This window comes from Heptranchias perlo, chromosome 2 (assembly GCF_035084215.1).
Source record: "Heptranchias perlo isolate sHepPer1 chromosome 2, sHepPer1.hap1, whole genome shotgun sequence".
Classification (NCBI taxonomy): domain Eukaryota; kingdom Metazoa; phylum Chordata; class Chondrichthyes; order Hexanchiformes; family Hexanchidae; genus Heptranchias; species Heptranchias perlo.
In genome coordinates, this window is record NC_090326.1 from 104,383,532 (window position 1) to 104,410,933 (window position 27,402).

General features: G+C 46.6%; 23 non-coding genes across 23 annotated transcripts; all 23 read right to left on the reverse strand.

Moving 5' to 3' along the window:
• Nucleotides 1-891: 891 nt before the first annotated feature.
• trnam-cau (transfer RNA methionine (anticodon CAU)) lies at nt 892-963 on the reverse strand. The gene has a single exon. It is a non-coding gene; the product is annotated as a tRNA-Met (tRNA).
• A 597-nt stretch (nt 964-1,560) lies between these two features.
• Nucleotides 1,561-1,632, reverse strand: trnam-cau (transfer RNA methionine (anticodon CAU)). The gene has a single exon. It is a non-coding gene; the product is annotated as a tRNA-Met (tRNA).
• A 938-nt stretch (nt 1,633-2,570) lies between these two features.
• On the reverse strand, nt 2,571-2,642 carry trnam-cau (transfer RNA methionine (anticodon CAU)). Its single transcript has one exon. It is a non-coding gene; the product is annotated as a tRNA-Met (tRNA).
• A 597-nt stretch (nt 2,643-3,239) lies between these two features.
• trnam-cau (transfer RNA methionine (anticodon CAU)) lies at nt 3,240-3,311 on the reverse strand. Its single transcript has one exon. It is a non-coding gene; the product is annotated as a tRNA-Met (tRNA).
• A 938-nt stretch (nt 3,312-4,249) lies between these two features.
• trnam-cau (transfer RNA methionine (anticodon CAU)) lies at nt 4,250-4,321 on the reverse strand. Its single transcript has one exon. It is a non-coding gene; the product is annotated as a tRNA-Met (tRNA).
• Nucleotides 4,322-5,928: 1,607 nt separating this feature from the next.
• On the reverse strand, nt 5,929-6,000 carry trnam-cau (transfer RNA methionine (anticodon CAU)). The gene has a single exon. It is a non-coding gene; the product is annotated as a tRNA-Met (tRNA).
• Nucleotides 6,001-9,286: 3,286 nt separating this feature from the next.
• Nucleotides 9,287-9,358, reverse strand: trnam-cau (transfer RNA methionine (anticodon CAU)). Its single transcript has one exon. It is a non-coding gene; the product is annotated as a tRNA-Met (tRNA).
• A 597-nt stretch (nt 9,359-9,955) lies between these two features.
• Nucleotides 9,956-10,027, reverse strand: trnam-cau (transfer RNA methionine (anticodon CAU)). Its single transcript has one exon. It is a non-coding gene; the product is annotated as a tRNA-Met (tRNA).
• Nucleotides 10,028-10,965: 938 nt separating this feature from the next.
• trnam-cau (transfer RNA methionine (anticodon CAU)) lies at nt 10,966-11,037 on the reverse strand. Its single transcript has one exon. It is a non-coding gene; the product is annotated as a tRNA-Met (tRNA).
• Nucleotides 11,038-11,634: 597 nt separating this feature from the next.
• trnam-cau (transfer RNA methionine (anticodon CAU)) lies at nt 11,635-11,706 on the reverse strand. Its single transcript has one exon. It is a non-coding gene; the product is annotated as a tRNA-Met (tRNA).
• A 938-nt stretch (nt 11,707-12,644) lies between these two features.
• On the reverse strand, nt 12,645-12,716 carry trnam-cau (transfer RNA methionine (anticodon CAU)). Its single transcript has one exon. It is a non-coding gene; the product is annotated as a tRNA-Met (tRNA).
• Nucleotides 12,717-14,323: 1,607 nt separating this feature from the next.
• Nucleotides 14,324-14,395, reverse strand: trnam-cau (transfer RNA methionine (anticodon CAU)). Its single transcript has one exon. It is a non-coding gene; the product is annotated as a tRNA-Met (tRNA).
• Nucleotides 14,396-16,672: 2,277 nt separating this feature from the next.
• On the reverse strand, nt 16,673-16,744 carry trnam-cau (transfer RNA methionine (anticodon CAU)). The gene has a single exon. It is a non-coding gene; the product is annotated as a tRNA-Met (tRNA).
• Nucleotides 16,745-17,682: 938 nt separating this feature from the next.
• trnam-cau (transfer RNA methionine (anticodon CAU)) lies at nt 17,683-17,754 on the reverse strand. The gene has a single exon. It is a non-coding gene; the product is annotated as a tRNA-Met (tRNA).
• Nucleotides 17,755-18,351: 597 nt separating this feature from the next.
• Nucleotides 18,352-18,423, reverse strand: trnam-cau (transfer RNA methionine (anticodon CAU)). Its single transcript has one exon. It is a non-coding gene; the product is annotated as a tRNA-Met (tRNA).
• A 938-nt stretch (nt 18,424-19,361) lies between these two features.
• Nucleotides 19,362-19,433, reverse strand: trnam-cau (transfer RNA methionine (anticodon CAU)). Its single transcript has one exon. It is a non-coding gene; the product is annotated as a tRNA-Met (tRNA).
• A 597-nt stretch (nt 19,434-20,030) lies between these two features.
• On the reverse strand, nt 20,031-20,102 carry trnam-cau (transfer RNA methionine (anticodon CAU)). Its single transcript has one exon. It is a non-coding gene; the product is annotated as a tRNA-Met (tRNA).
• A 938-nt stretch (nt 20,103-21,040) lies between these two features.
• trnam-cau (transfer RNA methionine (anticodon CAU)) lies at nt 21,041-21,112 on the reverse strand. The gene has a single exon. It is a non-coding gene; the product is annotated as a tRNA-Met (tRNA).
• A 597-nt stretch (nt 21,113-21,709) lies between these two features.
• Nucleotides 21,710-21,781, reverse strand: trnam-cau (transfer RNA methionine (anticodon CAU)). Its single transcript has one exon. It is a non-coding gene; the product is annotated as a tRNA-Met (tRNA).
• Nucleotides 21,782-22,719: 938 nt separating this feature from the next.
• trnam-cau (transfer RNA methionine (anticodon CAU)) lies at nt 22,720-22,791 on the reverse strand. Its single transcript has one exon. It is a non-coding gene; the product is annotated as a tRNA-Met (tRNA).
• Nucleotides 22,792-24,398: 1,607 nt separating this feature from the next.
• On the reverse strand, nt 24,399-24,470 carry trnam-cau (transfer RNA methionine (anticodon CAU)). The gene has a single exon. It is a non-coding gene; the product is annotated as a tRNA-Met (tRNA).
• Nucleotides 24,471-26,077: 1,607 nt separating this feature from the next.
• Nucleotides 26,078-26,149, reverse strand: trnam-cau (transfer RNA methionine (anticodon CAU)). The gene has a single exon. It is a non-coding gene; the product is annotated as a tRNA-Met (tRNA).
• A 597-nt stretch (nt 26,150-26,746) lies between these two features.
• On the reverse strand, nt 26,747-26,818 carry trnam-cau (transfer RNA methionine (anticodon CAU)). The gene has a single exon. It is a non-coding gene; the product is annotated as a tRNA-Met (tRNA).
• Nucleotides 26,819-27,402: the final 584 nt, after the last annotated feature.

Below are 27,402 nucleotides of genomic sequence, written 5' to 3' on the forward strand. Positions count from 1 at the left end.
CTCTATTGCCACCTTTCTCGTTCATTCAGATCATCGCAACTTTGCAAATTGATGCAGCCATTCACATACGGCTAGCTGCCATCATTTCATCCTCCCAGAAATCTCCCCCAACCTTCCTCCATTGATTCTCAACAGCAATTTGCTCACCCACCTACAAATATACTGCTAATATTTGCTTCACATGTTCTCCTGATCAACTTTTCTGCCAGTCAGTTTCACTCTCAACCTCACAATGCCCTGCAAAGCTAACACAAATTTCTTCTCTTTGCAAGGACATCACTTCTTTTGCTTTTCACACCACTTTTTAGAATTACGCAAACAAGCACTTTGAAAAAGCTCACCTGACTACGGGCAGAGAATAGTTTCAATCTGATCACTGCAGCGCTATGGGTGACTACTGCTGTACCACTCTGCTTGCCAGCATGGTCTTGTTGAAGCCCTCCACCTGCTTTGTCCAGGACTCCCTCCTCCACCTTTGTCTTTGTAGCCTTCCCATCAGGTAATCTTTACTTTGTAAATTGATGCAGGCAGTCCACATACTACCAGTTGTCATCATATTATCGTGCCACAAGTCCATTTCCGCCCTCCTCTTTTCGTGGTTGTCAGGTAACTGCAAATATACCGGCAAAAACTGTTAGAAACACAGTGATACTGAGCTTGTGAGCAATCGAACTTGAGTGCCAACACTGCCCCCTAGCTGTCAAACCACACACTTGGCCAGCTTTCTCTTCTGAGCCTTCACATCCGACTGTCTTGACTTTGCAAGTGGACTGCAGGAAGTCCCCACACGACCAGTTGCCATGACTTCACCCTTTGCGAAGTGTCTTGCAGCCTCGCAACGTTGATTGTGGACATCAAATGAAAGTGCGGTGAAAAAGTTAATCACACTGCTAGCAGAGAATGGTTTCGATCCATTGACCTCTGGGTTATGGGCCCAGCACGCTGCCGCTGCGCCACTCTGCTCCGATCTGGCAAAACTATACTCCACGGTGTGCCTGGTTTTTAAAACGTCCTCTGTTGCCAGCTTGCTTTTCAGAGCTTTCATAGAATCATCGAATCACAATCCAGCCCTTCGTACCGGCTCTTTGAAAGAGCTATCCAATTAGTGTCACTCCCCTGCTCTTTCCCCATAGCCCTGCAAATTCTTCCACTTCAAGTATTTATCCAATTCCCTTTTGAAAGTTACTCTTGAATCTGCTTCCACCAGCATTTCAGGCAGTGCATTCCCGATCATAACAACTCGCTGCGTAAAATTGTTTACCTCATGTCGCCTCAATTCCCTGAAATCTGTGTCCTCTGGTTATCGACCCTTCTGCCACTGGAAGCAGTTTCTCCTTATTTACTCTAACAAAACCCTGCATGACTTTGAACACCTCGATCAAATCTCCCCTTAACCTTCTCTGCTCTACACATAAGACGATCTTCACTTTGCAAATGGATTGCAGCAATTCCCCACACCACTCGTTGCCATCACTTGACCCTTTGCTCAATGCCTCTCAGCCTCGCTGCTTTGATTGTGGACAGAAATCGAATGAGTTGTGAAAAAATTGATCTTGATGCTAGCAGAGAATGGTTTCGATCCATTGACCTCTGGGTTATGGGCCCAGCACGCTTCCGCTGCGCCACTCTGCTCAGACATAAGAGTGCACTATTTCGCTGGGTCTGGCTTGCAAACCACCCTCTATTGCCACCTTTCTCGTTCATTCAGATCATCGCAACTTTGCAAATTGATGCAGCCATTCACATACGGCTCGCTGCCATCATTTCATCCTCCCAGAAATCTCACCCAACCTTCCTCCATTGATTCTCAACAGCAATTTGCTCACCCACCTACAAATATACTGCTAATATTTGCTTCACATGTTCTCCTGATCAACTTTTCTGCCAGTCAGTTTCACTCTCAACCTCACAATGCCCTGCAAAGCTAACACAAATTTCTTCTCTTTGCAAGGACATCACTTCTTTTGCTTTTCACACCACTTTTTAGAATTACGCAAACAAGCACTTTGAAAAAGCTCACCTGACTACGGGCAGAGAATAGTTTCAATCTGATCACTGCAGCGCTATGGGTGACTACTGCTGTACCACTCTGCTTGCCAGCATGGTCTTGTTGAAGCCCTCCACCTGCTTTGTCCAGGACTCCCTCCTCCACCTTTGTCTTTGTAGCCTTCCCATCAGGTAATCTTTACTTTGTAAATTGATGCAGGCAGTCCACATACTACCAGTTGTCATCATATTATCGTGCCACAAGTCCATTTCCGCCCTCCTCTTTTCGTGGTTGTCAGGTAACTGCAAATATACCGGCAAAAACTGTTAGAAACACAGTGATACTGAGCTTGTGAGCAATCGAACTTGAGTGCCAACACTGCCCCCGAGCTGTCAAACCACACACTTGGCCAGCTTTCTCTTCTGAGCCTTCACATCCGACTGTCTTGACTTTGCAAGTGGACTGCAGGAAGTCCCCACACGACCAGTTGCCATGACTTCACCCTTTGCGAAGTGTCTTGCAGCCTCGCAACGTTGATTGTGGACATCAAATGAAAGTGCGGTGAAAAAGTTAATCACACTGCTAGCAGAGAATGGTTTCGATCCATTGACCTCTGGGTTATGGGCCCAGCACGCTGCCGCTGCGCCACTCTGCTCCGATCTGGCAAAACTATACTCCACGGTGTGCCTGGTTTTTAAACCGTCCTCTGTTGCCAGCTTGCTTTTCAGAGCTTTCATAGAATCATCGAATCACAATCCAGCCCTTCGTACCGGCTCTTTGAAAGAGCTATCCAATTAGTGTCACTCCCCTGCTCTTTCCCCATAGCCCTGCAAATTCTTCCACTTCAAGTATTTATCCAATTCCCTTTTGAAAGTTACTCTTGAATCTGCTTCCACCAGCATTTCAGGCAGTGCATTCCCGATCATAACAACTCGCTGCGTAAAATTGTTTACCTCATGTCGCCTCAATTCCCTGAAATCTGTGTCCTCTGGTTATCGACCCTTCTGCCACTGGAAGCAGTTTCTCCTTATTTACTCTAACAAAACCCTGCATGACTTTGAACACCTCGATCAAATCTCCCCTTAACCATCTCTGCTCCACACTTAAGACGATCTTCACTTTGCAAATGGATTGCAGCAATTCCCCACACCACTCGTTGCCATCACTTGACCCTTTGCTCAATGCCTCTCAGCCTCGCTGCTTTGATTGTGGACAGAAATCGAATGAGTTGTGAAAAAATTGATCTTGATGCTAGCAGAGAATGGTTTCGATCCATTGACCTCTGGGTTATGGGCCCAGCACGCTTCCGCTGCGCCACTCTGCTCAGACATAAGAGTGCACTATTTCGCTGGGTCTGGCTTGCAAACCACCCTCTATTGCCACCTTTCTCGTTCATTCAGATCATCGCAACTTTGCAAATTGATGCAGCCATTCACATACGGCTCGCTGCCATCATTTCATCCTCCCAGAAATCTCACCCAACCTTCCTCCATTGATTCTCAACAGCAATTTGCTCACCCACCTACAAATATACTGCTAATATTTGCTTCACATGTTCTCCTGATCAACTTTTCTGCCAGTCAGTTTCACTCTCAACCTCACAATGCCCTGCAAAGCTAACACAAATTTCTTCTCTTTGCAAGGACATCACTTCTTTTGCTTTTCACACCACTTTTTAGAATTACGCAAACAAGCACTTTGAAAAAGCTCACCTGACTACGGGCAGAGAATAGTTTCAATCTGATCACTGCAGCGCTATGGGTGACTACTGCTGTACCACTCTGCTTGCCAGCATGGTCTTGTTGAAGCCCTCCACCTGCTTTGTCCAGGACTCCCTCCTCCACCTTTGTCTTTGTAGCCTTCCCATCAGGTAATCTTTACTTTGTAAATTGATGCAGGCAGTCCACATACTACCAGTTGTCATCATATTATCGTGCCACAAGTCCATTTCCGCCCTCCTCTTTTCGTGGTTGTCAGGTAACTGCAAATATACCGGCAAAAACTGTTAGAAACACAGTGATACTGAGCTTGTGAGCAATCGAACTTGAGTGCCAACACTGCCCCCTAGCTGTCAAACCACACACTTGGCCAGCTTTCTCTTCTGAGCCTTCACATCCGACTGTCTTGACTTTGCAAGTGGACTGCAGGAAGTCCCCACACGACCAGTTGCCATGACTTCACCCTTTGCGAAGTGTCTTGCAGCCTCGCAACGTTGATTGTGGACATCAAATGAAAGTGCGGTGAAAAAGTTAATCACACTGCTAGCAGAGAATGGTTTCGATCCATTGACCTCTGGGTTATGGGCCCAGCACGCTGCCGCTGCGCCACTCTGCTCCGATCTGGCAAAACTATACTCCACGGTGTGCCTGGTTTTTAAACCGTCCTCTGTTGCCAGCTTGCTTTTCAGAGCTTTCATCGAATCATCGAATCACAATCCAGCCCTTCGTACCGGCTCTTTGAAAGAGCTATCCAATTAGTGTCACTCCCCTGCTCTTTCCCCATAGCCCTGCAAATTCTTCCACTTCAAGTATTTATCCAATTCCCTTTTGAAAGTTACTCTTGAATCTGCTTCCACCAGCATTTCAGGCAGTGCATTCCCGATCATAACAACTCGCTGCGTAAAATTGTTTACCTCATGTCGCCTCAATTCCCTGAAATCTGTGTCCTCTGGTTATCGACCCTTCTGCCACTGGAAGCAGTTTCTCCTTATTTACTCTAACAAAACCCTGCATGACTTTGAACACCTCGATCAAATCTCCCCTTAACCTTCTCTGCTCGACACATAAGACGATCTTCACTTTGCAAATGGATTGCAGCAATTCCCCACACCACTCGTTGCCATCACTTGACCCTTTGCTCAATGCCTCTCAGCCTCGCTGCTTTGATTGTGGACAGAAATCGAATGAGTTGTGAAAAAGTTGATCTTGATGCTAGCAGAGAAGGGTTTCGACCCATTGACCTCTGGGTTATGGGCCCAGCACGCTTCCGCTGCGCCACTCTGCTCAGACATAAGAGTGTACTATTTCGCTGGGTCTGGCTTGCAAACCACCCTCTATTGCCACCTTTCTCGTTCATTCAGATCATCGCAACTTTGCAAATTGATGCAGCCATTCACATACGGCTCGCTGCCATCATTTCATCCTCCCAGAAATCTCACCCAACCTTCCTCCATTGATTCTCAACAGCAATTTGCTCACCCACCTACAAATATACTGCTAATATTTGCTTCACATGTTCTCCTGATCAACTTTTCTGCCAGTCAGTTTCACTCTCAACCTCACAATGCCCTGCAAAGCTAACACAAATTTCTTCTCTTTGCAAGGACATCACTTCTTTTGCTTTTCACACCACTTTTTAGAATTACGCAAACAAGCACTTTGAAAAAGCTCACCTGACTACGGGCAGAGAATAGTTTCAATCTGATCACTGCAGCGCTATGGGTGACTACTGCTGTACCACTCTGCTTGCCAGCATGGTCTTGTTGAAGCCCTCCACCTGCTTTGTCCAGGACTCCCTCCTCCACCTTTGTCTTTGTAGCCTTCCCATCAGGTAATCTTTACTTTGTAAATTGATGCAGGCAGTCCACATACTACCAGTTGTCATCATATTATCGTGCCACAAGTCCATTTCCGCCCTCCTCTTTTCGTGGTTGTCAGGTAACTGCAAATATACCGGCAAAAACTGTTAGAAACACAGTGATACTGAGCTTGTGAGCAATAGAACTTGAGTGCCAACACTGCCCCCGAGCTGTCAAACCACACACTTGGCCAGCTTTCTCTTCTGAGCCTTCACATCCCACTGTCTTGACTTTGCAAGTGGACTGCAGGAAGTCCCCACACGACCAGTTGCCATGACTTCACCCTTTGCGAAGTGTCTTGCAGCCTCGCAACGTTGATTGTGGACATCAAATGAAAGTGCGGTGAAAAAGTTAATCACACTGCTAGCAGAGAATGGTTTCGATCCATTGACCTCTGGGTTATGGGCCCAGCACGCTGCCGCTGCGCCACTCTGCTCCGATCTGGCAAAACTATACTCCACGGTGTGCCTGGTTTTTAAACCGTCCTCTGTTGCCAGCTTGCTTTTCAGAGCTTTCATGGAATCATCGAATCACAATCCAGCCCTTCGTACCGGCTCTTTGAAAGAGCTATCCAATTAGTGTCACTCCCCTGCTCTTTCCCCATAGCCCTGCAAATTCTTCCACTTCAAGTATTTATCCAATTCCCTTTTGAAAGTTACTCTTGAATCTGCTTCCACCAGCATTTCAGGCAGTGCATTCCCGATCATAACAACTCGCTGCGTAAAATTGTTTACCTCATGTCGCCTCAATTCCCTGAAATCTGTGTCCTCTGGTTATCGACCCTTCTGCCACTGGAAGCAGTTTCTCCTTATTTACTCTAACAAAACCCTGCATGACTTTGAACACCTCGATCAAATCTCCCCTTAACCTTCTCTGCTCCACACATAAGACGATCTTCACTTTGCAAATGGATTGCAGCAATTCCCCACACCACTCGTTGCCATCACTTGACCCTTTGCTCAATGCCTCTCAGCCTCGCTGCTTTGATTGTGGACAGAAATCGAATGAGTTGTGAAAAAATTGATCTTGATGCTAGCAGAGAATGGTTTCGATCCATTGACCTCTGGGTTATGGGCCCAGCAAGCTTCCGCTGCGCCACTCTGCTCAGACATAAGAGTGCACTATTTCGCTGGGTCTGGCTTGCAAACCACCCTCTATTGCCACCTTTCTCGTTCATTCAGATCATCGCAACTTTGCAAATTGATGCAGCCATTCACATACGGCTAGCTGCCATCATTTCATCCTCCCAGAAATCTCACCCAACCTTCCTCCATTGATTCTCAACAGCAATTTGCTCACCCACCTACAAATATACTGCTAATATTTGCTTCACATGTTCTCCTGATCAACTTTTCTGCCAGTCAGTTTCACTCTCAACCTCACAATGCCCTGCAAAGCTGACACAAATTTCTTCTCTTTGCAAGGACATCACTTCTTTTGCTTTTCACACCACTTTTTAGAATTACGCAAACAAGCACTTTGAAAAAGCTCACCTGACTACGGGCAGAGAATAGTTTCAATCTGATCACTGCAGCGCTATGGGTGACTACTGCTGTACCACTCTGCTTGCCAGCATGGTCTTGTTGAAGCCCTCCACCTGCTTTGTCCAGGACTCCCTCCTCCACCTTTGTCTTTGTAGCCTTCCCATCAGGTAATCTTTACTTTGTAAATTGATGCAGGCAGTCCACATACTACCAGTTGTCATCATATTATCGTGCCACAAGTCCATTTCCGCCCTCCTCTTTTCGTGGTTGTCAGGTAACTGCAAATATACCGGCAAAAACTGTTAGAAACACAGTGATACTGAGCTTGTGAGCAATCGAACTTGAGTGCCAACACTGCCCCCTAGCTGTCAAACCACACACTTGGCCAGCTTTCTCTTCTGAGCCTTCACATCCGACTGTCTTGACTTTGCAAGTGGACTGCAGGAAGTCCCCACACGACCAGTTGCCATGACTTCACCCTTTGCGAAGTGTCTTGCAGCCTCGCAACGTTGATTGTGGACATCAAATGAAAGTGCGGTGAAAAAGTTAATCACACTGCTAGCAGAGAATGGTTTCGATCCATTGACCTCTGGGTTATGGGCCCAGCATGCTGCCGCTGCGCCACTCTGCTCCGATCTGGCAAAACTATACTCCACGGTGTGCCTGGTTTTTAAACCGTCCTCTGTTGCCAGCTTGCTTTTCAGAGCTTTCATAGAATCATCGAATCACAATCCAGCCCTTCGTACCGGCTCTTTGAAAGAGCTATCCAATTAGTGTCACTCCCCTGCTCTTTCCCCATAGCCCTGCAAATTCTTCCACTTCAAGTATTTATCCAATTCCCTTTTGAAAGTTACTCTTGAATCTGCTTCCACCAGCATTTCAGGCAGTGCATTCCCGATCATAACAACTCGCTGCGTAAAATTGTTTACCTCATGTCGCCTCAATTCCCTGAAATCTGTGTCCTCTGGTTATCGACCCTTCTGCCACTGGAAGCAGTTTCTCCTTATTTACTCTAACAAAACCCTGCATGACTTTGAACACCTCGATCAAATCTCCCCTTAACCTTCTCTGCTCCACACATAAGACGATCTTCACTTTGCAAATGGATTGCAGCAATTCCCCACACCACTCGTTGCCATCACTTGACCCTTTGCTCAATGCCTCTCAGCCTCGCTGCTTTGATTGTGGACAGACATCGAATGAGTTGTGAAAAAATTGATCTTGATGCTAGCAGAAAATGGTTTCGACCCATTGACCTCTGGGTTATGGGCCCAGCACGCTTCCGCTGCGCCACTCTGCTCAGACATAAGAGTGCACTATTTCGCTGGGTCTGGCTTGCAAACCACCCTCTATTGCCACCTTTCTCGTTCATTCAGATCATCGCAACTTTGCAAATTGATGCAGCCATTCACATACGGCTAGCTGCCATCATTTCATCCTCCCAGAAATCTCCCCCAACCTTCCTCCATTGATTCTCAACAGCAATTTGCTCACCCACCTACAAATATACTGCTAATATTTGCTTCACATGTTCTCCTGATCAACTTTTCTGCCAGTCAGTTTCACTCTCAACCTCACAATGCCCTGCAAAGCTAACACAAATTTCTTCTCTTTGCAAGGACATCACTTCTTTTGCTTTTCACACCACTTTTTAGAATTACGCAAACAAGCACTTTGAAAAAGCTCACCTGACTACGGGCAGAGAATAGTTTCAATCTGATCACTGCAGCGCTATGGGTGACTACTGCTGTACCACTCTGCTTGCCAGCATGGTCTTGTTGAAGCCCTCCACCTGCTTTGTCCAGGACTCCCTCCTCCACCTTTGTCTTTGTAGCCTTCCCATCAGGTAATCTTTACTTTGTAAATTGATGCAGGCAGTCCACATACTACCAGTTGTCATCATATTATCGTGCCACAAGTCCATTTCCGCCCTCCTCTTTTCGTGGTTGTCAGGTAACTGCAAATATACCGGCAAAAACTGTTAGAAACACAGTGATACTGAGCTTGTGAGCAATCGAACTTGAGTGCCAACACTGCCCCCTAGCTGTCAAACCACACACTTGGCCAGCTTTCTCTTCTGAGCCTTCACATCCGACTGTCTTGACTTTGCAAGTGGACTGCAGGAAGTCCCCACACGACCAGTTGCCATGACTTCACCCTTTGCGAAGTGTCTTGCAGCCTCGCAACGTTGATTGTGGACATCAAATGAAAGTGCGGTGAAAAAGTTAATCACACTGCTAGCAGAGAATGGTTTCGATCCATTGACCTCTGGGTTATGGGCCCAGCACGCTGCCGCTGCGCCACTCTGCTCCGATCTGGCAAAACTATACTCCACGGTGTGCCTGGTTTTTAAACCGTCCTCTGTTGCCAGCTTGCTTTTCAGAGCTTTCATAGAATCATCGAATCACAATCCAGCCCTTCGTACCGGCTCTTTGAAAGAGCTATCCAATTAGTGTCACTCCCCTGCTCTTTCCCCATAGCCCTGCAAATTCTTCCACTTCAAGTATTTATCCAATTCCCTTTTGAAAGTTACTCTTGAATCTGCTTCCACCAGCATTTCAGGCAGTGCATTCCCGATCATAACAACTCGCTGCGTAAAATTGTTTACCTCATGTCGCCTCAATTCCCTGAAATCTGTGTCCTCTGGTTATCGACCCTTCTGCCACTGGAAGCAGTTTCTCCTTATTTACTCTAACAAAACCCTGCATGACTTTGAACACCTCGATCAAATCTCCCCTTAACCTTCTCTGCTCCACACATAAGACGATCTTCACTTTGCAAATGGATTGCAGCAATTCCCCACACCACTCGTTGCCATCACTTGACCCTTTGCTCAATGCCTCTCAGCCTCGCTGCTTTGATTGTGGACAGAAATCGAATGAGTTGTGAAAAAGTTGATCTTGATGCTAGCAGAGAATGGTTTCGATCCATTGACCTCTGGGTTATGGGCCCAGCACGCTTCCGCTGCGCCACTCTGCTCAGACATAAGAGTGCACTATTTCGCTGGGTCTGGCTTGCAAACCACCCTCTATTGCCACCTTTCTCGTTCATTCAGATCATCGCAACTTTGCAAATTGATGCAGCCATTCACATACGGCTAGCTGCCATCATTTCATCCTCCCAGAAATCTCCCCCAACCTTCCTCCATTGATTCTCAACAGCAATTTGCTCACCCACCTACAAATATACTGCTAATATTTGCTTCACATGTTCTCCTGATCAACTTTTCTGCCAGTCAGTTTCACTCTCAACCTCACAATGCCCTGCAAAGCTAACACAAATTTCTTCTCTTTGCAAGGACATCACTTCTTTTGCTTTTCACACCACTTTTTAGAATTACGCAAACAAGCACTTTGAAAAAGCTCACCTGACTACGGGCAGAGAATAGTTTCAATCTGATCACTGCAGCGCTATGGGTGACTACTGCTGTACCACTCTGCTTGCCAGCATGGTCTTGTTGAAGCCCTCCACCTGCTTTGTCCAGGACTCCCTCCTCCACCTTTGTCTTTGTAGCCTTCCCATCAGGTAATCTTTACTTTGTAAATTGATGCAGGCAGTCCACATACTACCAGTTGTCATCATATTATCGTGCCACAAGTCCATTTCCGCCCTCCTCTTTTCGTGGTTGTCAGGTAACTGCAAATATACCGGCAAAAACTGTTAGAAACACAGTGATACTGAGCTTGTGAGCAATCGAACTTGAGTGCCAACACTGCCCCCTAGCTGTCAAACCACACACTTGGCCAGCTTTCTCTTCTGAGCCTTCACATCCGACTGTCTTGACTTTGCAAGTGGACTGCAGGAAGTCCCCACACGACCAGTTGCCATGACTTCACCCTTTGCGAAGTGTCTTGCAGCCTCGCAACGTTGATTGTGGACATCAAATGAAAGTGCGGTGAAAAAGTTAATCACACTGCTAGCAGAGAATGGTTTCGATCCATTGACCTCTGGGTTATGGGCCCAGCACGCTGCCGCTGCGCCACTCTGCTCCGATCTGGCAAAACTATACTCCACGGTGTGCCTGGTTTTTAAAACGTCCTCTGTTGCCAGCTTGCTTTTCAGAGCTTTCATAGAATCATCGAATCACAATCCAGCCCTTCGTACCGGCTCTTTGAAAGAGCTATCCAATTAGTGTCACTCCCCTGCTCTTTCCCCATAGCCCTGCAAATTCTTCCACTTCAAGTATTTATCCAATTCCCTTTTGAAAGTTACTCTTGAATCTGCTTCCACCAGCATTTCAGGCAGTGCATTCCCGATCATAACAACTCGCTGCGTAAAATTGTTTACCTCATGTCGCCTCAATTCCCTGAAATCTGTGTCCTCTGGTTATCGACCCTTCTGCCACTGGAAGCAGTTTCTCCTTATTTACTCTAACAAAACCCTGCATGACTTTGAACACCTCGATCAAATCTCCCCTTAACCTTCTCTGCTCTACACATAAGACGATCTTCACTTTGCAAATGGATTGCAGCAATTCCCCACACCACTCGTTGCCATCACTTGACCCTTTGCTCAATGCCTCTCAGCCTCGCTGCTTTGATTGTGGACAGAAATCGAATGAGTTGTGAAAAAATTGATCTTGATGCTAGCAGAGAATGGTCTCGATCCATTGACCTCTGGGTTATGGGCCCAGCACGCTTCCGCTGCGCCACTCTGCTCAGACATAAGAGTGCACTATTTCGCTGGGTCTGGCTTGCAAACCACCCTCTATTGCCACCTTTCTCGTTCATTCAGATCATCGCAACTTTGCAAATTGATGCAGCCATTCACATACGGCTCGCTGCCATCATTTCATCCTCCCAGAAATCTCACCCAACCTTCCTCCATTGATTCTCAACAGCAATTTGCTCACCCACCTACAAATATACTGCTAATATTTGCTTCACATGTTCTCCTGATCAACTTTTCTGCCAGTCAGTTTCACTCTCAACCTCACAATGCCCTGCAAAGCTAACACAAATTTCTTCTCTTTGCAAGGACATCACTTCTTTTGCTTTTCACACCACTTTTTAGAATTACGCAAACAAGCACTTTGAAAAAGCTCACCTGACTACGGGCAGAGAATAGTTTCAATCTGATCACTGCAGCGCTATGGGTGACTACTGCTGTACCACTCTGCTTGCCAGCATGGTCTTGTTGAAGCCCTCCACCTGCTTTGTCCAGGACTCCCTCCTCCACCTTTGTCTTTGTAGCCTTCCCATCAGGTAATCTTTACTTTGTAAATTGATGCAGGCAGTCCACATACTACCAGTTGTCATCATATTATCGTGCCACAAGTCCATTTCCGCCCTCCTCTTTTCGTGGTTGTCAGGTAACTGCAAATATACCGGCAAAAACTGTTAGAAACACAGTGATACTGAGCTTGTGAGCAATCGAACTTGAGTGCCAACACTGCCCCCTAGCTGTCAAACCACACACTTGGCCAGCTTTCTCTTCTGAGCCTTCACATCCGACTGTCTTGACTTTGCAAGTGGACTGCAGGAAGTCCCCACACGACCAGTTGCCATGACTTCACCCTTTGCGAAGTGTCTTGCAGCCTCGCAACGTTGATTGTGGACATCAAATGAAAGTGCGGTGAAAAAGTTAATCACACTGCTAGCAGAGAATGGTTTCGATCCATTGACCTCTGGGTTATGGGCCCAGCACGCTGCCGCTGCGCCACTCTGCTCCGATCTGGCAAAACTATACTCCACGGTGTGCCTGGTTTTTAAACCGTCCTCTGTTGCCAGCTTGCTTTTCAGAGCTTTCATAGAATCATCGAATCACAATCCAGCCCTTCGTACCGGCTCTTTGAAAGAGCTATCCAATTAGTGTCACTCCCCTGCTCTTTCCCCATAGCCCTGCAAATTCTTCCACTTCAAGTATTTATCCAATTCCCTTTTGAAAGTTACTCTTGAATCTGCTTCCACCAGCATTTCAGGCAGTGCATTCCCGATCATAACAACTCGCTGCGTAAAATTGTTTACCTCATGTCGCCTCAATTCCCTGAAATCTGTGTCCTCTGGTTATCGACCCTTCTGCCACTGGAAGCAGTTTCTCCTTATTTACTCTAACAAAACCCTGCATGACTTTGAACACCTCGATCAAATCTCCCCTTAACCTTCTCTGCTCGACACATAAGACGATCTTCACTTTGCAAATGGATTGCAGCAATTCCCCACACCACTCGTTGCCATCACTTGACCCTTTGCTCAATGCCTCTCAGCCTCGCTGCTTTGATTGTGGACAGAAATCGAATGAGTTGTGAAAAAGTTGATCTTGATGCTAGCAGAGAAGGGTTTCGACCGATTGACCTCTGGGTTATGGGCCCAGCACGCTTCCGCTGCGCCACTCTGCTCAGACATAAGAGTGTACTATTTCGCTGGGTCTGGCTTGCAAACCACCCTCTATTGCCACCTTTCTCGTTCATTCAGATCATCGCAACTTTGCAAATTGATGCAGCCATTCACATACGGCTCGCTGCCATCATTTCATCCTCCCAGAAATCTCACCCAACCTTCCTCCATTGATTCTCAACAGCAATTTGCTCACCCACCTACAAATATACTGCTAATATTTGCTTCACATGTTCTCCTGATCAACTTTTCTGCCAGTCAGTTTCACTCTCAACCTCACAATGCCCTGCAAAGCTAACACAAATTTCTTCTCTTTGCAAGGACATCACTTCTTTTGCTTTTCACACCACTTTTTAGAATTACGCAAACAAGCACTTTGAAAAAGCTCACCTGACTACGGGCAGAGAATAGTTTCAATCTGATCACTGCAGCGCTATGGGTGACTACTGCTGTACCACTCTGCTTGCCAGCATGGTCTTGTTGAAGCCCTCCACCTGCTTTGTCCAGGACTCCCTCCTCCACCTTTGTCTTTGTAGCCTTCCCATCAGGTAATCTTTACTTTGTAAATTGATGCAGGCAGTCCACATACTACCAGTTGTCATCATATTATCGTGCCACAAGTCCATTTCCGCCCTCCTCTTTTCGTGGTTGTCAGGTAACTGCAAATATACCGGCAAAAACTGTTAGAAACACAGTGATACTGAGCTTGTGAGCAATAGAACTTGAGTGCCAACACTGCCCCCGAGCTGTCAAACCACACACTTGGCCAGCTTTCTCTTCTGAGCCTTCACATCCCACTGTCTTGACTTTGCAAGTGGACTGCAGGAAGTCCCCACACTACCAGTTGCCATGACTTCACCCTTTGCGAAGTGTCTTGCAGCCTCGCAACGTTGATTGTGGACATCAAATGAAAGTGCGGTGAAAAAGTTAATCACACTGCTAGCAGAGAATGGTTTCGATCCATTGACCTCTGGGTTATGGGCCCAGCACGCTGCCGCTGCGCCACTCTGCTCCGATCTGGCAAAACTATACTCCACGGTGTGCCTGGTTTTTAAACCGTCCTCTGTTGCCAGCTTGCTTTTCAGAGCTTTCATAGAATCATCGAATCACAATCCAGCCCTTCGTACCGGCTCTTTGAAAGAGCGATCCAATTAGTGTCACTCCCCTGCTCTTTCCCCATAGCCCTGCAAATTCTTCCACTTCAAGTATTTATCCAATTCCCTTTTGAAAGTTACTCTTGAATCTGCTTCCACCAGCATTTCAGGCAGTGCATTCCCGATCATAACAACTCGCTGCGTAAAATTGTTTACCTCATGTCGCCTCAATTCCCTGAAATCTGTGTCCTCTGGTTATCGACCCTTCTGCCACTGGAAGCAGTTTCTCCTTATTTACTCTAACAAAACCCTGCATGACTTTGAACACCTCGATCAAATCTCCCCTTAACCTTCTCTGCTCCACACATAAGACGATCTTCACTTTGCAAATGCATTGCAGCAATTCCCCACACCACTCGTTGCCATCACTTGACACTTTGCTCAATGCCTCTCAGCCTCGCTGCTTTGATTGTGGACAGAAATCGAATGAGTTGTGAAAAAATTGATCTTGATGCTAGCAGAGAATGGTTTCGACCCATTGACCTCTGGGTTATGGGCCCAGCACGCTTCCGCTGCGCCACTCTGCTCAGACATAAGAATGCACTATTTCGCTGGGTCTGGCTTGCAAACCACCCTCTATTGCCACCTTTCTCGTTCATTCAGATCATCGCAACTTTTCAAATTGATGCAGCCATTCACATACGGCTAGCTGCCATCATTTCATCCTCCCAGAAATCTCACCCAACCTTCCTCCATTGATTCTCAACAGCAATTTGCTCACCCACCTACAAATATACTGCTAATATTTGCTTCACATGTTCTCCTGATCAACTTTTCTGCCAGTCAGTTTCACTCTCAACCTCACAATGCCCTGCAAAGCTAACACAAATTTCTTCTCTTTGCAAGGACATCACTTCTTTTGCTTTTCACACCACTTTTTAGAATTACGCAAACAAGCACTTTGAAAAAGCTCACCTGACTACGGGCAGAGAATAGTTTCAATCTGATCACTGCAGCGCTATGGGTGACTACTGCTGTACCACTCTGCTTGCCAGCATGGTCTTGTTGAAGCCCTCCACCTGCTTTGTCCAGGACTCCCTCCTCCACCTTTGTCTTTGAAGCCTTCCCATCAGGTAATCTTTACTTTGTAAATTGATGCAGGCAGTCCACATACTACCAGTTGTCATCATATTATCGTGCCACAAGTCCATTTCCGCCCTCCTCTTTTCGTGGTTGTCAGGTAACTGCAAATATACCGGCAAAAACTGTTAGAAACACAGTGATACTGAGCTTGTGAGCAATCGAACTTGAGTGCCAACACTGCCCCCTAGCTGTCAAACCACACACTTGGCCAGCTTTCTCTTCTGAGCCTTCACATCCGACTGTCTTGACTTTGCAAGTGGACTGCAGGAAGTCCCCACACGACCAGTTGCCATGACTTCACCCTTTGCGAAGTGTCTTGCAGCCTCGCAACGTTGATTGTGGACATCAAATGAAAGTGCGGTGAAAAAGTTAATCACACTGCTAGCAGAGAATGGTTTCGATCCATTGACCTCTCGGGTTATGGGCCCAGCACGCTGCCGCTGCGCCACTCTGCTCCGATCTGGCAAAACTATACTCCATGGTGTGCCTGGTTTTTAAACCGTCCTCTGTTGCCAGCTTGCTTTTCAGAGCTTTCATGGAATCATCGAATCACAATCCAGCCCTTCGTACCGGCTCTTTGAAAGAGCTATCCAATTAGTGTCACTCCCCTGCTCTTTCCCCATAGCCCTGCAAATTCTTCCACTTCAAGTATTTATCCAATTCCCTTTTGAAAGTTACTCTTGAATCTGCTTCCACCAGCATTTCAGGCAGTGCATTCCCGATCATAACAACTCGCTGCGTAAAATTGTTTACCTCATGTCGCCTCAATTCCCTGAAATCTGTGTCCTCTGGTTATCGACCCTTCTGCCACTGGAAGCAGTTTCTCCTTATTTACTCTAACAAAACCCTGCATGACTTTGAACACCTCGATCAAATCTCCCCTTAACCTTCTCTGCTCCACACATAAGACGATCTTCACTTTGCAAATGGATTGCAGCAATTCCCCACACCACTCGTTGCCATCACTTGACCCTTTGCTCAATGCCTCTCAGCCTCGCTGCTTTGATTGTGGACAGAAATCGAATGAGTTGTGAAAAAGTTGATCTTGATGCTAGCAGAGAATGGTCTCGATCCATTGACCTCTGGGTTATGGGCCCAGCACGCTTCCGCTGCGCCACTCTGCTCAGACATAAGAGTGCACTATTTCGCTGGGTCTGGCTTGCAAACCACCCTCTATTGCCACCTTTCTCGTTCATTCAGATCATCGCAACTTTGCAAATTGATGCAGCCATTCACATACGGCTCGCTGCCATCATTTCATCCTCCCAGAAATCTCACCCAACCTTCCTCCATTGATTCTCAACAGCAATTTGCTCACCCACCTACAAATATACTGCTAATATTTGCTTCACATGTTCTCCTGATCAACTTTTCTGCCAGTCAGTTTCACTCTCAACCTCACAATGCCCTGCAAAGCTAACACAAATTTCTTCTCTTTGCAAGGACATCACTTCTTTTGCTTTTCACACCACTTTTTAGAATTACGCAAACAAGCACTTTGAAAAAGCTCACCTGACTACGGGCAGAGAATAGTTTCAATCTGATCACTGCAGCGCTATGGGTGACTACTACTGTACCACTCTGCTTGCCAGCATGGTCTTGTTGAAGCCCTCCACCTGCTTTGTCCAGGACTCCCTCCTCCACCTTTGTCTTTGTAGCCTTCCCATCAGGTAATCTTTACTTTGTAAATTGATGCAGGCAGTCCACATACTACCAGTTGTCATCATATTATCGTGCCACCAGTCCATTTCCGCCCTCCTCTTTTCGTGGTTGTCAGGTAACTGCAAATATACCGGCAAAAACTGTTAGAAACACAGTGATACTGAGCTTGTGAGCAATCGAACTTGAGTGCCAACACTGCCCCCTAGCTGTCAAACCACACACTTGGCCAGCTTTCTCTTCTGAGCCTTCACATCCGACTGTCTTGACTTTGCAAGTGGACTGCAGGAAGTCCCCACACGACCAGTTGCCATGACTTCACCCTTTGCGAAGTGTCTTGCAGCCTCGCAACGTTGATTGTGGACATCAAATGAAAGTGCGGTGAAAAAGTTAATCACACTGCTAGCAGAGAATGGTTTCGATCCATTGACCTCTGGGTTATGGGCCCAGCACGCTGCCGCTGCGCCACTCTGCTCCGATCTGGCAAAACTATACTCCACGGTGTGCCTGGTTTTTAAACCGTCCTCTGTTGCCAGCTTGCTTTTCAGAGCTTTCATAGAATCATCGAATCACAATCCAGCCCTTCGTACCGGCTCTTTGAAAGAGCTATCCAATTAGTGTCACTCCCCTGCTCTTTCCCCATAGCCCTGCAAATTCTTCCACTTCAAGTATTTATCCAATTCCCTTTTGAAAGTTACTCTTGAATCTGCTTCCACCAGCATTTCAGGCAGTGCATTCCCGATCATAACAACTCGCTGCGTAAAATTGTTTACCTCATGTCGCCTCAATTCCCTGAAATCTGTGTCCTCTGGTTATCGACCCTTCTGCCACTGGAAGCAGTTTCTCCTTATTTACTCTAACAAAACCCTGCATGACTTTGAACACCTCGATCAAATCTCCCCTTAACCTTCTCTGCTCCACACATAAGACGATCTTCACTTTGCAAATGGATTGCAGCAATTCCCCACACCACTCGTTGCCATCACTTGACCCTTTGCTCAATGCCTCTCAGCCTCGCTGCTTTGATTGTGGACAGAAATCGAATGAGTTGTGAAAAAATTGATCTTGATGCTAGCAGAGAATGGTTTCGATCCATTGACCTCTGGGTTATGGGCCCAGCACGCTTCCGCTGCGCCACTCTGCTCAGACATAAGAGTGCACTATTTCGCTGGGTCTGGCTTGCAAACCACCCTCTATTACCACCTTTCTCGTTCATTCAGATCATCGCAACTTTGCAAATTGATGCAGCCATTCACATACGGCTCGCTGCCATCATTTCATCCTCCCAGAAATCTCCCCCAACCTTCCTCCATTGATTCTCAACAGCAATTTGCTCACCCACCTACAAATATACTGCTAATATTTGCTTCACATGTTCTCCTGATCAACTTTTCTGCCAGTCAGTTTCACTCTCAACCTCACAATGCCCTGCAAAGCTAACACAAATTTCTTCTCTTTGCAAGGACATCACTTCTTTTGCTTTTCACACCACTTTTTAGAATTACGCAAACAAGCACTTTGAAAAAGCTCACCTGACTACGGGCAGAGAATAGTTTCAATCTGATCACTGCAGCGCTATGGGTGACTACTGCTGTACCACTCTGCTTGCCAGCATGGTCTTGTTGAAGCCCTCCACCTGCTTTGTCCAGGACTCCCTCCTCCACCTTTGTCTTTGTAGCCTTCCCATCAGGTAATCTTTACTTTGTAAATTGATGCAGGCAGTCCACATACTACCAGTTGTCATCATATTATCGTGCCACAAGTCCATTTCCGCCCTCCTCTTTTCGTGGTTGTCAGGTAACTGCAAATATACCGGCAAAAACTGTTAGAAACACAGTGATACTGAGCTTGTGAGCAATCGAACTTGAGTGCCAACACTGCCCCCTAGCTGTCAAACCACACACTTGGCCAGCTTTCTCTTCTGAGCCTTCACATCCGACTGTCTTGACTTTGCAAGTGGACTGCAGGAAGTCCCCACACGACCAGTTGCCATGACTTCACCCTTTGCGAAGTGTCTTGCAGCCTCGCAACGTTGATTGTGGACATCAAATGAAAGTGCGGTGAAAAAGTTAATCACACTGCTAGCAGAGAATGGTTTCGATCCATTGACCTCTGGGTTATGGGCCCAGCACGCTGCCGCTGCGCCACTCTGCTCCGATCTGGCAAAACTATACTCCACGGTGTGCCTGGTTTTTAAAACGTCCTCTGTTGCCAGCTTGCTTTTCAGAGCTTTCATAGAATCATCGAATCACAATCCAGCCCTTCGTACCGGCTCTTTGAAAGAGCTATCCAATTAGTGTCACTCCCCTGCTCTTTCCCCATAGCCCTGCAAATTCTTCCACTTCAAGTATTTATCCAATTCCCTTTTGAAAGTTACTCTTGAATCTGCTTCCACCAGCATTTCAGGCAGTGCATTCCCGATCATAACAACTCGCTGCGTAAAATTGTTTACCTCATGTCGCCTCAATTCCCTGAAATCTGTGTCCTCTGGTTATCGACCCTTCTGCCACTGGAAGCAGTTTCTCCTTATTTACTCTAACAAAACCCTGCATGACTTTGAACACCTCGATCAAATCTCCCCTTAACCTTCTCTGCTCCACACATAAGACGATCTTCACTTTGCAAATGGATTGCAGCAATTCCCCACACCACTCGTTGCCATCACTTGACCCTTTGCTCAATGCCTCTCAGCCTCGCTGCTTTGATTGTGGACAGAAATCGAATGAGTTGTGAAAAAATTGATCTTGATGCTAGCAGAGAATGGTTTCGATCCATTGACCTCTGGGTTATGGGCCCAGCACGCTTCCGCTGCGCCACTCTGCTCAGACATAAGAGTGCACTATTTCGCTGGGTCTGGCTTGCAAACCACCCTCTATTGCCACCTTTCTCGTTCATTCAGATCATCGCAACTTTGCAAATTGATGCAGCCATTCACATACGGCTAGCTGCCATCATTTCATCCTCCCAGAAATCTCACCCAACCTTCCTCCATTGATTCTCAACAGCAATTTGCTCACCCACCTACAAATATACTGCTAATATTTGCTTCACATGTTCTCCTGATCAACTTTTCTGCCAGTCAGTTTCACTCTCAACCTCACAATGCCCTGCAAAGCTAACACAAATTTCTTCTCTTTGCAAGGACATCACTTCTTTTGCTTTTCACACCACTTTTTAGAATTACGCAAACAAGCACTTTGAAAAAGCTCACCTGACTACGGGCAGAGAATAGTTTCAATCTGATCACTGCAGCGCTATGGGTGACTACTGCTGTACCACTCTGCTTGCCAGCATGGTCTTGTTGAAGCCCTCCACCTGCTTTGTCCAGGACTCCCTCCTCCACCTTTGTCTTTGTAGCCTTCCCATCAGGTAATCTTTACTTTGTAAATTGATGCAGGCAGTCCACATACTACCAGTTGTCATCATATTATCGTGCCACAAGTCCATTTCCGCCCTCCTCTTTTCGTGGTTGTCAGGTAACTGCAAATATACCGGCAAAAACTGTTAGAAACACAGTGATACTGAGCTTGTGAGCAATCGAACTTGAGTGCCAACACTGCCCCCTAGCTGTCAAACCACACACTTGGCCAGCTTTCTCTTCTGAGCCTTCACATCCGACTGTCTTGACTTTGCAAGTGGACTGCAGGAAGTCCCCACACGACCAGTTGCCATGACTTCACCCTTTGCGAAGTGTCTTGCAGCCTCGCAACGTTGATTGTGGACATCAAATGAAAGTGCGGTGAAAAAGTTAATCACACTGCTAGCAGAGAATGGTTTCGATCCATTGACCTCTGGGTTATGGGCCCAGCACGCTGCCGCTGCGCCACTCTGCTCCGATCTGGCAAAACTATACTCCACGGTGTGCCTGGTTTTTAAACCGTCCTCTGTTGCCAGCTTGCTTTTCAGAGCTTTCATGGAATCATCGAATCACAATCCAGCCCTTCGTACCGGCTCTTTGAAAGAGCTATCCAATTAGTGTCACTCCCCTGCTCTTTCCCCATAGCCCTGCAAATTCTTCCACTTCAAGTATTTATCCAATTCCCTTTTGAAAGTTACTCTTGAATCTGCTTCCACCAGCATTTCAGGCAGTGCATTCCCGATCATAACAACTCGCTGCGTAAAATTGTTTACCTCATGTCGCCTCAATTCCCTGAAATCTGTGTCCTCTGGTTATCGACCCTTCTGCCACTGGAAGCAGTTTCTCCTTATTTACTCTAACAAAACCCTGCATGACTTTGAACACCTCGATCAAATCTCCCCTTAACCTTCTCTGCTCCACACATAAGACGATCTTCACTTTGCAAATGGATTGCAGCAATTCCCCACACCACTCGTTGCCATCACTTGACCCTTTGCTCAATGCCTCTCAGCCTCGCTGCTTTGATTGTGGACAGAAATCGAATGAGTTGTGAAAAAATTGATCTTGATGCTAGCAGAGAATGGTTTCGATCCATTGACCTCTGGGTTATGGGCCCAGCACGCTTCCGCTGCGCCACTCTGCTCAGACATAAGAGTGCACTATTTCGCTGGGTCTGGCTTGCAAACCACCCTCTATTGCCACCTTTCTCGTTCATTCAGATCATCGCAACTTTGCAAATTGATGCAGCCATTCACATACGGCTAGCTGCCATCATTTCATCCTCCCAGAAATCTCACCCAACCTTCCTCCATTGATTCTCAACAGCAATTTGCTCACCCACCTACAAATATACTGCTAATATTTGCTTCACATGTTCTCCTGATCAACTTTTCTGCCAGTCAGTTTCACTCTCAACCTCACAATGCCCTGCAAAGCTAACACAAATTTCTTCTCTTTGCAAGGACATCACTTCTTTTGCTTTTCACACCACTTTTTAGAATTACGCAAACAAGCACTTTGAAAAAGCTCACCTGACTACGGGCAGAGAATAGTTTCAATCTGATCACTGCAGCGCTATGGGTGACTACTGCTGTACCACTCTGCTTGCCAGCATGGTCTTGTTGAAGCCCTCCACCTGCTTTGTCCAGGACTCCCTCCTCCACCTTTGTCTTTGTAGCCTTCCCATCAGGTAATCTTTACTTTGTAAATTGATGCAGGCAGTCCACATACTACCAGTTGTCATCATATTATCGTGCCACAAGTCCATTTCCGCCCTCCTCTTTTCGTGGTTGTCAGGTAACTGCAAATATACCGGCAAAAACTGTTAGAAACACAGTGATACTGAGCTTGTGAGCAATCGAACTTGAGTGCCAACACTGCCCCCTAGCTGTCAAACCACACACTTGGCCAGCTTTCTCTTCTGAGCCTTCACATCCGACTGTCTTGACTTTGCAAGTGGACTGCAGGAAGTCCCCACACGACCAGTTGCCATGACTTCACCCTTTGCGAAGTGTCTTGCAGCCTCGCAACGTTGATTGTGGACATCAAATGAAAGTGCGGTGAAAAAGTTAATCACACTGCTAGCAGAGAATGGTTTCGATCCATTGACCTCTGGGTTATGGGCCCAGCACGCTGCCGCTGCGCCACTCTGCTGCTTTCTGGCAAAACTATCCTCCACGGTGTGCCTGGTTTTTAAACCGTCCTCTGTTGCCAGCTTGCTTTTCAGAGCTTTCATCGAATCATCGAATCACAATCCAGCCCTTCGTACCGGCTCTTTGAAAGAGCTATCCAATTAGTGTCACTCCCCTGCTCTTTCCCCATAGCCCTGCAAATTCTTCCACTTCAAGTATTTATCCAATTCCCTTTTGAAAGTTACTCTTGAATCTGCTTCCACCAGCATTTCAGGCAGTGCATTCCCGATCATAACAACTCGCTGCGTAAAATTGTTTACCTCATGTCGCCTCAATTCCCTGAAATCTGTGTCCTCTGGTTATCGACCCTTCTGCCACTGGAAGCAGTTTCTCCTTATTTACTCTAACAAAACCCTGCATGACTTTGAACACCTCGATCAAATCTCCCCTTAACCTTCTCTGCTCTGCACATAAGACGATCTTCACTTTGCAAATGGATTGCAGCAATTCCCCACACCACTCGTTGCCATCACTTGACCCTTTGCTCAATGCCTCTCAGCCTCGCTGCTTTGATTGTGGACAGAAATCGAATGAGTTGTGAAAAAATTGATCTTGATGCTAGCAGAGAATGGTTTTGATCCATTGACCTCTGGGTTATGGGCCCAGCATGCTTCCGCTGCGCCACTCTGCTCAGAAATAAGAGTGCACTATTTCGCTGGGTCTGGCTTGCAAACCACCCTCTATTGCCACCTTTCTCGTTCATTCAGATCATCGCAACTTTTCAAATTGATGCAGCCATTCACATACGGCTCGCTGCCATCATTTCATCCTCCCAGAAATCTCACCCAACCTTCCTCCATTGATTCTCAACAGCAATTTGCTCACCCACCTACAAATATACTGCTAATATTTGCTTCACATGTTCTCCTGATCAACTTTTCTGCCAGTCAGTTTCACTCTCAACCTCACAATGCCCTGCAAAGCTAACACAAATTTCTTCTCTTTGCAAGGACATCACTTCTTTTGCTTTTCACACCACTTTTTAGAATTACGCAAACAAGCACTTTGAAAAAGCTCACCTGACTACGGGCAGAGAATAGTTTCAATCTGATCACTGCAGCGCTATGGGTGACTACTGCTGTACCACTCTGCTTGCCAGCATGGTCTTGTTGAAGCCCTCCACCTGCTTTGTCCAGGACTCCCTCCTCCACCTTTGTCTTTGTAGCCTTCCCATCAGGTAATCTTTACTTTGTAAATTGATGCAGGCAGTCCACATACTACCAGTTGTCATCATATTATCGTGCCACAAGTCCATTTCCGCCCTCCTCTTTTCGTGGTTGTCAGGTAACTGCAAATATACCGGCAAAAACTGTTAGAAACACAGTGATACTGAGCTTGTGAGCAATCGAACTTGAGTGCCAACACTGCCCCCTAGCTGTCAAACCACACACTTGGCCAGCTTTCTCTTCTGAGCCTTCACATCCGACTGTCTTGACTTTGCAAGTGGACTGCAGGAAGTCCCCACACGACCAGTTGCCATGACTTCACCCTTTGCGAAGTGTCTTGCAGCCTCGCAACGTTGATTGTGGACATCAAATGAAAGTGCGGTGAAAAAGTTAATCACACTGCTAGCAGAGAATGGTTTCGATCCATTGACCTCTGGGTTATGGGCCCAGCACGCTGCCGCTGCGCCACTCTGCTGCTTTCTGGCAAAACTATCCTCCACGGTGTGCCTGGTTTTTAAACCGTCCTCTGTTGCCAGCTTGCTTTTCAGAGCTTTCATCGAATCATCGAATCACAATCCAGCCCTTCGTACCGGCTCTTTGAAAGAGCTATCCAATTAGTGTCACTCCCCTGCTCTTTCCCCATAGCCCTGCAAATTCTTCCACTTCAAGTATTTATCCAATTCCCTTTTGAAAGTTACTCTTGAATCTGCTTCCACCAGCATTTCAGGCAGTGCATTCCCGATCATAACAACTCGCTGCGTAAAATTGTTTACCTCATGTCGCCTCAATTCCCTGAAATCTGTGTCCTCTGGTTATCGACCCTTCTGCCACTGGAAGCAGTTTCTCCTTATTTACTCTAACAAAACCCTGCATGACTTTGAACACCTCGATCAAATCTCCCCTTAACCTTCTCTGCTCTGCACATAAGACGATCTTCACTTTGCAAATGGATTGCAGCAATTCCCCACACCACTCGTTGCCATCACTTGACCCTTTGCTCAATGCCTCTCAGCCTCGCTGCTTTGATTGTGGACAGAAATCGAATGAGTTGTGAAAAAATTGATCTTGATGCTAGCAGAGAATGGTTTTGATCCATTGACCTCTGGGTTATGGGCCCAGCATGCTTCCGCTGCGCCACTCTGCTCAGAAATAAGAGTGCACTATTTCGCTGGGTCTGGCTTGCAAACCACCCTCTATTGCCACCTTTCTCGTTCATTCAGATCATCGCAACTTTTCAAATTGATGCAGCCATTCACATACGGCTCGCTGCCATCATTTCATCCTCCCAGAAATCTCACCCAACCTTCCTCCATTGATTCTCAACAGCAATTTGCTCACCCACCTACAAATATACTGCTAATATTTGCTTCACATGTTCTCCTGATCAACTTTTCTGCCAGTCAGTTTCACTCTCAACCTCACAATGCCCTGCAAAGCTAACACAAATTTCTTCTCTTTGCAAGGACATCACTTCTTTTGCTTTTCACACCACTTTTTAGAATTACGCAAACAAGCACTTTGAAAAAGCTCACCTGACTACGGGCAGAGAATAGTTTCAATCTGATCACTGCAGCGCTATGGGTGACTACTGCTGTACCACTCTGCTTGCCAGCATGGTCTTGTTGAAGCCCTCCACCTGCTTTGTCCAGGACTCCCTCCTCCACCTTTGTCTTTGTAGCCTTCCCATCAGGTAATCTTTACTTTGTAAATTGATGCAGGCAGTCCACATACTACCAGTTGTCATCATATTATCGTGCCACAAGTCCATTTCCGCCCTCCTCTTTTCGTGGTTGTCAGGTAACTGCAAATATACCGGCAAAAACTGTTAGAAACACAGTGATACTGAGCTTGTGAGCAATCGAACTTGAGTGCCAACACTGCCCCCTAGCTGTCAAACCACACACTTGGCCAGCTTTCTCTTCTGAGCCTTCACATCCGACTGTCTTGACTTTGCAAGTGGACTGCAGGAAGTCCCCACACGACCAGTTGCCATGACTTCACCCTTTGCGAAGTGTCTTGCAGCCTCGCAACGTTGATTGTGGACATCAAATGAAAGTGCGGTGAAAAAGTTAATCACACTGCTAGCAGAGAATGGTTTCGATCCATTGACCTCTGGGTTATGGGCCCAGCACGCTGCCGCTGCGCCACTCTGCTGCTTTCTGGCAAAACTATTCTCCACGGTGTGCCTGGTTTTTAAACCGTCCTCTGTTGCCAGCTTGCTTTTCAGAGCTTTCATCGAATCATCGAATCACAATCCAGCCCTTCGTACCGGCTCTTTGAAAGAGCTATCCAATTAGTGTCACTCCCCTGCTCTTTCCCCATAGCCCTGCAAATTCTTCCACTTCAAGTATTTATCCAATTCCCTTTTGAAAGTTACTCTTGAATCTGCTTCCACCAGCATTTCAGGCAGTGCATTCCCGATCATAACAACTCGCTGCGTAAAATTGTTTACCTCATGTCGCCTCAATTCCCTGAAATCTGTGTCCTCTGGTTATCGACCCTTCTGCCACTGGAAGCAGTTTCTCCTTATTTACTCTAACAAAACCCTGCATGACTTTGAACACCTCGATCAAATCTCCCCTTAACCTTCTCTGCTCCACACATAAGACGATCTTCACTTTGCAAATGGATTGCAGCAATTCCCCACACCACTCGTTGCCATCACTTGACCCTTTGCTCAATGCCTCTCAGCCTCGCTGCTTTGATTGTGGACAGAAATCGAATGAGTTGTGAAAAAATTGATCTTGATGCTAGCAGAGAATGGTTTCGATCCATTGACCTCTGGGTTATGGGCCCAGCACGCTTCCGCTGCGCCACTCTGCTCAGACATAAGAGTGCACTATTTCGCTGGGTCTGGCTTGCAAACCACCCTCTATTGCCACCTTTCTCGTTCATTCAGATCATCGCAACTTTTCAAATTGATGCAGCCATTCACATACGGCTCGCTGCCATCATTTCATCCTCCCAGAAATCTCACCCAACCTTCCTCCATTGATTCTCAACAGCAATTTGCTCACCCACCTACAAATATACTGCTAATATTTGCTTCACATGTTCTCCTGATCAACTTTTCTGCCAGTCAGTTTCACTCTCAACCTCACAATGCCCTGCAAAGCTAACACAAATTTCTTCTCTTTGCAAGGACATCACTTCTTTTGCTTTTCACACCACTTTTTAGAATTACGCAAACAAGCACTTTGAAAAAGCTCACCTGACTACGGGCAGAGAATAGTTTCAATCTGATCACTGCAGCGCTATGGGTGACTACTGCTGTACCACTCTGCTTGCCAGCATGGTCTTGTTGAAGCCCTCCACCTGCTTTGTCCAGGACTCCCTCCTCCACCTTTGTCTTTGTAGCCTTCCCATCAGGTAATCTTTACTTTGTAAATTGATGCAGGCAGTCCACA